General features: G+C 42.0%; 1 protein-coding gene across 4 annotated transcripts in view; it reads left to right on the top strand.

Moving 5' to 3' along the window:
• The window catches only part of FYN (FYN proto-oncogene, Src family tyrosine kinase), a 77,924-nt gene that overhangs the window by 16,750 nt on the left and 52,776 nt on the right, over nt 1-8,398 (top strand). For 3 of the 4 annotated variants that reach the window (XM_031066677.1, XM_005418430.3, XM_031066675.1), the window contains exon 2: nt 7,062-7,196. The exons of the other annotated variant lie outside the window; for it this stretch is intronic. The gene's annotated coding sequence lies outside the window, so the exon portion shown is untranslated. The remainder of the gene's footprint in view (nt 1-7,061; nt 7,197-8,398) is intronic. 4 annotated transcript variants of the gene reach the window in all.

Genomic DNA, 8,398 nt, shown 5'->3' with positions numbered 1-8,398 from the left:
CATTTCAGAAAAAGAATTGCCTTGCCAGGAGAATACACTACTGACATCATATACAAAATAAACATAACTTTTGGAAGTATCCCTTGATTTCATTTGTGTTTTAAATACCTGTCTAACATTTAAATATGAAAGAGTTTGTTCTCTTAGCTCACAAAAAAATGCAGGATACAGTGGGGAGTTTTAATAGTCTGATGGTTTTCAGCATGAGAGATAGAGAACAAATGAACTCAGATGTTATTTTTACAGCTATTCAGAGTTCTGTCCTTTCCTGACCCATCTCTTTATCCCTTTCCAAGAACTTTGGCATTGAGCAGTCAGCACTGACTGGTCAGCTTGCGAATTTGCTGGTGTTCATAACTTACCAAATTCAACAACTTGCCTGATGCAGATTTGGCCGTGTGGCAGTATAGAGTCTCTTGCCAGCTTTTAGCTTGCAGACTGGAGGCATAGCATGTGGCAATTTATAATTTATTATATACATAATTTATAATTTTTTATATACATGTATTGTCAGTCCCAGTAATAAATAGGAGAATGCGTTAAAGTTTTCTCTTAAAAGGCTACCTCAGACTTCCTAAATTAAAAACTGGTTTTCCAAAAGCAGAGAAGTGAAGTGTAGCACTTACTCAGATGTCTTTGTTCAGCAGTGGTAGCTGAGTAACATCCATGGGTAGGTGCAGTGCTTAGTGAAGATGTTGGGTTATTTTCCCTAAATGCAGCACAATGGACATTTTCTTACAGTCTGCAGTACTGAGGTTCACTTCAAATTGACGCTTCCTGTTCTTTCTGCTGTTTGCATCTTTGGAAAGTGTTCTTTATTCACAGGAGTTTTAAATCTATAGCACTGCCATAAAAATATCGGGCCGTGGATAAGACAGGCTCAATAACCTTGAAAAGAGAAATTTTAGACCACTTACCTAAATCACTTAGATGAACATGAATGGAGCACAACAGCTCGAGGTGTTTGAGTTGCAGTTTAAGTGCTGGCTTGTTTTGTACCATCAGGGTAAATAAAATCTTGGCCTTGAACTGGTATCTGTGTATTGGAACAAACATCTCAATGCAGCACACTGCAGAAGGAAGGAAGCAGAAGAGAAATTGGATCACTTTCCTGCATTATTTCTTGTAAGTGTAGTTTTCTTACGTATGGAACACACATTTCCTGTTGTAAAAATATTGTAACAGCCTGCAGTAGACAAACAACAAGTAATCTGCTGTCCCTGAAAACTGGAGTCAGAGGAGCAGGTTTAGAGGGAAGTATTGGAAGACTGCAGATGATTGGATCTCTCATGCTCTGAAAAGATAGTGAGTGTGAACTACATAACCACTGCTGTGGTTGTCCTAACAAGCACGGCTCTACAGTATGGAAGAAATAATAGACAGACTCTTCACACAAATGACGGTGTAAAGGTGTGAGTGCATTTGGTTCTTGCTTTTTGTTTTGTATCATATGTGCATTTAGACAAAACCACGTGAGTATCTTAATCCCTTCTTCTTCGTGTGCCTTTATCCTGGAGAGTACGTGCTTTCTTTATCTACAGTGGTGTGGGTTTGTACCCATATTCCACACGTTCTCTCACAGCGCCATTAAGTCCCAGTTTGCATGAGCTGCACCAGCTGTGTTTTGTGATAGGAATCACAGAGATGAGAATCCAGTTCAGTAACAGAATCACCAATCACAGAAAACAGTTCTTCGAACTTTTAAAGTTCATCTACTCCAACACTCTTGCCCTGGACAGGGATATCTGCCACTAGACCATGTTACTCAAAGCCCCATCCAACCTGACATCAAACACTTCCAGCAACAGCAACAGGACACCTGCAACCTCTCTAGGCAGTCTGTTCCAGTGTCTCACCATCTTCATTGTAAGACATTTCTTCCCATTTCCAGTTTAAATCTACCCTTTTTTAGTTGAAAACTGGATTTTTTTAAAAAGTCACTACAGGTCCTGGTAAACAGTTTCTCTTCGTGGTTCTTGTAAGCTTCCTTTAAGACTGTTCTAAGGTCTTCCTGGACTCTCCTCCATGCTGAACAACCCCAAGTCTCTCAGCCTATCTACATAGCAGAGGTGTTCCATCCCTCTAATCATCTTCATGGCCATCCTTTGGACCTGTTCCAGCAAGTCCAAGATCTGGTGCTGGGGATCCCAGAGCTGGGTGCAGAACTCCTGGTGGGATCTTACAAAAACAGAGTAAAAGGACAGAATCACCTCCCTTGACTTGCTGGCCACACTGCTTTTGATGCAGCCCAGGATCTAGCTGGTTTTCTGGGCTGGAGTCCCATGTTGCCAGCTCATACCAATTTTTCATCCACCTGTACCCCCAAGTACTTCTCCACAGGGCTTCTTTCAGTTCCTTCGTCCCCCAGTCTGTACAGATGCTGGTGGTTGCCCTGACCTAGGTGCAGGACCTTGCACTTGGCCTAGCTGAATTTCACAAGGTTTGCACAGTGCCACCTGTCAAACCTGTCAAGGTGCCTCTGGATGACATCCCTTCCCTCCAGCGTGTCAATGGCACCACTCAGCTCAGTGTCATCCCCAAGCTTGCTGAGGGTGCGCTCAATCTCAATGCCTATGCCATTAATAAAGATCTTTATCAAGGTAGGCTTAGATGAGATATGAGGAAGAAATTCTTCTCTGTGAGGGTGGTGAGGCATTGGAACAGGTTGCCCAGAGAAGCTGTGGATGCCCCATCCCTGGAAGTGTTCAAGGCAAGGATGGGTGGGGTTTTGAGTAATATGGTCTCGTGAAAGGTGTCCCTGCCCATGGCAAAAGGTTGGAACAAGATGGTCTTTAAGGCGCCTTCCAACCCAAACCACTCCTGATTTTATGACTAAATTGTATATAATTCCTGATGATTGGTGGGCTTAAAATCCTTATTGCCTGAGCCTTGTGATGCTTATGCAGGTCTCAGCACAAAGTAAAAGATTCTGCGGCTTCTGATGCTCAGCCAAGCTGTGGACCACAACTTGTGGCCACATTCTGGGGGCAGGTCACATAAAGGGCAGTAGACAAAGGACAAAAGTCTGCTTCTACTGCTTGTAGGGGTGGTTTAATGTTCCACATCAAGGAGCTTCAGTGGCTCTCGCACATGACCACTCTTCTCTCAGACCACATTTCCTATGAAAAGTTACCATTAAAAATGGTAATCTTTGTCTGTCTCTCAGTCATGGTCAGGTAACAGATGCAGGCTTTTATTGTGGCAGAGTGACCCACACAAGTAGCTGCCGAAGAGCAAAGTGAGAATCCTCACCAGAATTTCTCTTCCTGGAAACACTCCAGGCACACAGAAAGGGGAAGCCTTAAGTATCTCATCTGTTTTTTGTGTTAAACCATTGCAGACAATCTTTCTGTATGGACTGATGGGGAAGGAGCTGGAGGACTGGGAGAAAAGAAAAACTGCAAATGCCAGAGCTGGAAGCCATTCTTAGGAGAGGCAGTAAAAGGGAGAGGAGGAAATGAGCTTGAGATCTGCTTTTTTGTTTGTTGTTTATTGTATAAAGTTGAAGGACCAGCCACGTTCAACCCTGGTATTTTCCCTGGTGAGTTCTGAAAAACTGTATCATTGATGTGTGGGTCTTCCTCTTTTTACAGAAGTCATTTCAGGAGCAGCATCACTAGGTGGAGAAGAAAATCTTTAGCTCAGTCTTTTATTCTCAGGATAGCTATTGTAGAATCCTTGATCTGGTTTCCTACCATAATTAATCTTTCTTATGGAAAAAATATTCCCAGCTTCTCTTCTTGCTGTCCCTGTGCAGAAAAAAGTCAGTGTTGTCTCAATGTTCTCTGACTTCAAACTGTGCAGCCCCAGAGCACGCTAGAGCTTGGATATTTAAGTGAGTGTCAGGGCAGGAAGGAATAGTCCTGACAATTATATTGAGAGCAGGTCCATGCAGCCCCCTAAACTTTAGAAGCATGTGAGAAAGGGAAGAAGAGTGCTTTACATTAAGTAGAGGGAGCTGTGTTAGGAACTCTTTTGAATGTACTGTGGTCATAAAGGACTGTTTGAACAGCCATTAAGCTGTTCCTGGGGTTTTAAATTAATACTTCCTATAGGACAGATGTTTCATGCATGTTATGTGCAGAGAGCCAATGATATACACAAGTTGTGTAAATTTAAGCTATGGATGAAATGCTGTGTATACCTCCAAATGCTACTTTAGGAACGTTTTCCTTGGTTCTCCCTTTCTTAGCATGTATCAGTATTGCTGCTGGGAGGTGGGCATGTTGTTTGGCTGGGGTGTGGGTTGTGCTTTGTTTCCTCTCATTGTTTTCTTCAGCGAGGAAAGGAGATTGGATAAAACTCTTTTCTGGTCTCTGTTGACATCAGCACATTCGATCTGCCTGCGTCCAAAAGAATTATGTCAAAGCAATTGCCTGCATTTGTTCCTTAGCGTGTTCTCCAGCAGCACTGTCGCTTGAGGGTCAGACTGGAATACATTAAACTGGAATTGGGGCAGAAACTGCAGCCAGCCTCGGGTCAATGATGCCTCTTGAGATTTGTGAAAGTGACACTTCTGGGGTTCATTGCATTAAATTCCATAGCATTTCTGTGTCTAGTCTGGGTGAATTACAAAGGCAGATGGGATGGTTAGTTTCACATTTTCCTATTTAATTCTGTGTGTCTAGAATAAAAGGAAAAGCCTTGCATCTGATTTATTTTGCAATATTTCAAAAAACGATTTTTTTTTTAAATCCATGTATTAAAGCTTTTTACTTCTATGTAGTTTTTAATGCTTATAGTTAGGAAGATTATCACAGTTACTTCATCTGTAAAATTCTGTTTCTGGAGTCTGGCTTATGTGATCCTTGGTACGTCTTTTGACGGAAGCCTTTACAAGGTTTAAAAACACAGTTGCATGTGTGCTTAACAGGACATCCTCATGCTGTAGGATGTAGCTGGGGTTGTGCCAGAGGGAGAGGGAGAAAAATGTATCCAGGAGGACAGAAAGTATAAAGATGCAAAAATGCACACTTCAAACTGTACTTTTACACGCTCTGATTCATCTTTTATTAGTAGCTCTGAAACCTTGTCCTCAATCAGCTTTCCCTAAACTTCTGCTCTGTTAGTGACTAAGGAGTTGCCAATCAGAGTTTTGAGCTGACTGTTGACAGGAATTGTTGGTAGGAATGCTGGATATAGCAGAGCTGAAGCAGTGGGGTGTGTGTGAATGCATGTACACATACACGTACATACACACCACACTTGGACAAGCCTTTTTCCTCCCTAAAATTTTTACAATCTTTCTTGCTGTGATTCACTCTGCAGAAGCTTTGTACTACATGTTTACTGAAGACAGGATCTCTCTTTTATGTTTGTGACATATGACCAAGATTTTACTATGCTGTGTTTTAGCAGGCGTCACTTACTGCGCATAACCAAAAGTTTGAAAAACACATTTTTTCCACCTGTTTAACATAAAAATAACTGTAGAACCATAATTAAATTTAATTAGATGTTTGTATGAAATAACGCCTTCTTAATCTCTGGAGTGGCATATGTGAACTAGTCCTGAGTTAAAGTAATTGAGATTATTTTATCTGTTCTGTGTGCAGAATTTACACTGCAGCATTCAGTCATAAATGGGTTCATTCCAGAAGCTTAAAATGAGATGATGCCAGCAACTGGCACAAATCAAACACTTCCAGCCTTCCCACTCCTGCACATTGATAGGATTAATACTTCCTGGCCAAAGGCCCAGGTTAAGACAGACAGCACGGACAAAAGCTTGTGCTGCCTCCTTAAAAAAACACCAGATTTAAATATTGGCAGCCTGTGAGATGAAGCAAATTCAGTCACCAGGGCCCCACAGCTGAACACATGGTCCTCAGGAACCCAAATGCCCAACCCCAGCCTTGGGACAGATAACCAAAAGCTTTCTTGGCAGCGCCCAGCTCCCTAAGCATGCAGAAAGGCAAGGAGGAGACAGGTAGATGCCCTGAGTGACCTGGGAGGATCCTGCAGGAGTAGTGCTCATATCCATTCAATCTGCATAAAGGATTTCCATGAAGAAGATAGCTAGTCCACTGGTTCATCCTAAAAGGGTGAATTTGGGAGAGGAAATACCAGTGAGGTATGGAGGACTCTTCCACAACTTAATTCTCTGAGGTCACCTTCTGTGGCTGGATGAGATCCCAGCCAGATCCCCGGGACAAGGTCCCAGTGGCACGCGGCAGATGAAGTGAATTGCTGAAACAAGGAGTCACCAGTAGCGGAGTTGTAACAACACCCATCAGTTTCCTAAAAGTGGTTTCCTTGGGATCTCAGTGTGAGGAGCTTTGTACAGTGAGGTTTTGTGTGCAGCCAGGTTCTGGGAATTGAGCCTGCCTGCAGATCCTGCAGAAGATGGACAGTTGGGTGTCATCTGTACTAAAATGGCACCTCATCCCCAAAAACCTGGGGTTTCCCTGGAGATGTTTTGTAAGATGTGAGCAGGAAGGCTGCCAGGATTAATACCCTCCAAGGAGAAGGAGAGTTTCTTGGTGGCAACATAGAGCACAGTGTGGTGCAGTGACCACTCAGCTCACCAGCAGGAGCTCCTGCTTTGTAGCAATTTACCCAAGGTGCGTGGGCACGCATCCTTTTTGAATCAAGCGTGGTTACTTTCTCAACTTTGCAGAGATGGGCAGTACCTCATGAACTGTGGTGCAAAGGGTTAATTACTGGTTAATTTGCTATAACACATCATTGCTGAACAAGCAGAACAAACTTGCCTGTTCACAGCCTGGATTGGAATAATTTTCAGTCTCGGTGCAATTTCTACCTTTGCTAGATCAAAGTCTGCTGTTATCAAATTTATTCAATGTAAAAATACTGCTATACCATGAACAAAATAATAAAATTCTCTCTAAGATTTTTGTTTATAACGAAGCCTCCTGTAGCCCAGTGATCCAGTTATTTAATTTCTCTTCCCTGAACACTCTGCTGGTTTTTCCAACAGTTTTTTTGTAAAATGGAGCAGCAGAACCTGATACGTGTTTCACAGAGCAGAGGAACAAGAACCAAACACAGCGTCACCATAACCTACCTACTCATCTTTTGATTTTCATTTGTTTGTACAGCTGAGGCTCGCATTAGCCCTTTTGGCCACAGCCTTGCGTGGGGAATTCATGTTGAGCTGATTGCTTCCCAGGACCCTGGGTCTCACATTCAGTCTCTGCTTCGGAGGATAGAGTCCTCTCTCTCCCTCTCATCCTGTAAGTATGGCCTGGATTCTTCATTCTCATAAGGGCATTTTGTACTTGGCCATATTAACACCTAAACTGGTTTCTCCCATTTTTCTACAGACCCCAGTTGCTCTGTGTCAGGCTTGTTATTTTGTGGTTTGTTTTCTGCCATTCCTAGTCTCATGTCTAACCACAATGACTTAACTTTAATCCAGGTCACTGGTAAGACTATTAAATAGTAAAGGGATCATCACCAATGCCTGTGGAATCCAACAGGAACCCATTTGTTTGCTAATAAATAGTTTCCAATTTACAGTTACACTTTGCTTTCCTTAATTTAGCAGCTTTTTAATACTTCTAATATGACTGTGGACTCAAAAGTGACTTCAGTATAAAATAGGTTCAAGGTTTTAGCCTGATCTTATATGGTGCTCTCCACCAATGGAGTCCTGCTCTCCCTATACAGATGGAGACATCCCATGTAGACTTCAAAGCATTCATAAAGATATTCTACAGACCCAGTCAAATGACTTAGGTTTGTAATACTGTTAACGATGCTGCCTTCTTCAAGTGTACTTGTAATTTTTACAAGAAATTATGTCAAATTAGTTTGACAGGATCTATTTTCCTTAAAGCCAAGTTAATTGACTTTAATTACAGAGCTTTGAAAAAAGTTATTAATTGAGGCCAGTGCTGGTTGTTCTATGCTCTGCAAAATACTGGAGACTCATCCAATGGGCCTGTAATTACTTTCTACCCTTCTCAAATAGTAGCCCAGTATGAACCTTCTTCCTGTCCCTGGTCCTTCCCCAAAGGCCAAGAAGTGCTTTAGATGCAGTAGCAGCTCCAAGGCTACCTCTGTAAACCTTCTGAGACAAGTTTATTTCTAGCAACTAATCTGAATCACCCAGAATCATTTATCTGCTGCTTAACATCTCCTCTCCAGGGGCTGCTGTGGTGGGAAACTATTTCATTATCATCATCATAAACAGATCATCCATCCTTTTACCTGTGTGCTAATTGGAAACATTTACTGAATAACTTCTGCTGCTGTCGTATTGTAATGAACGTTTCTACAATTTTTATTGTTCGGGATTCATCTTTCATAATCTGCTTTAAAAAAATTAAGATGTATTTCTGTTTTTATGTGCCGACATTTTTTTTCTAGTATCTTCTTGATTCCTGTATATCATCTTTATTTTAGGGGTTTTTTTTGCTACTATTATCTCTTC

Source organism: Geospiza fortis, unplaced genomic scaffold (assembly GCF_000277835.1).
Source record: "Geospiza fortis unplaced genomic scaffold, GeoFor_1.0 scaffold98, whole genome shotgun sequence".
Classification (NCBI taxonomy): Eukaryota; Metazoa; Chordata; class Aves; order Passeriformes; family Thraupidae; genus Geospiza; species Geospiza fortis.
This window is presented reverse-complemented; position numbering and strand designations above follow the sequence as displayed.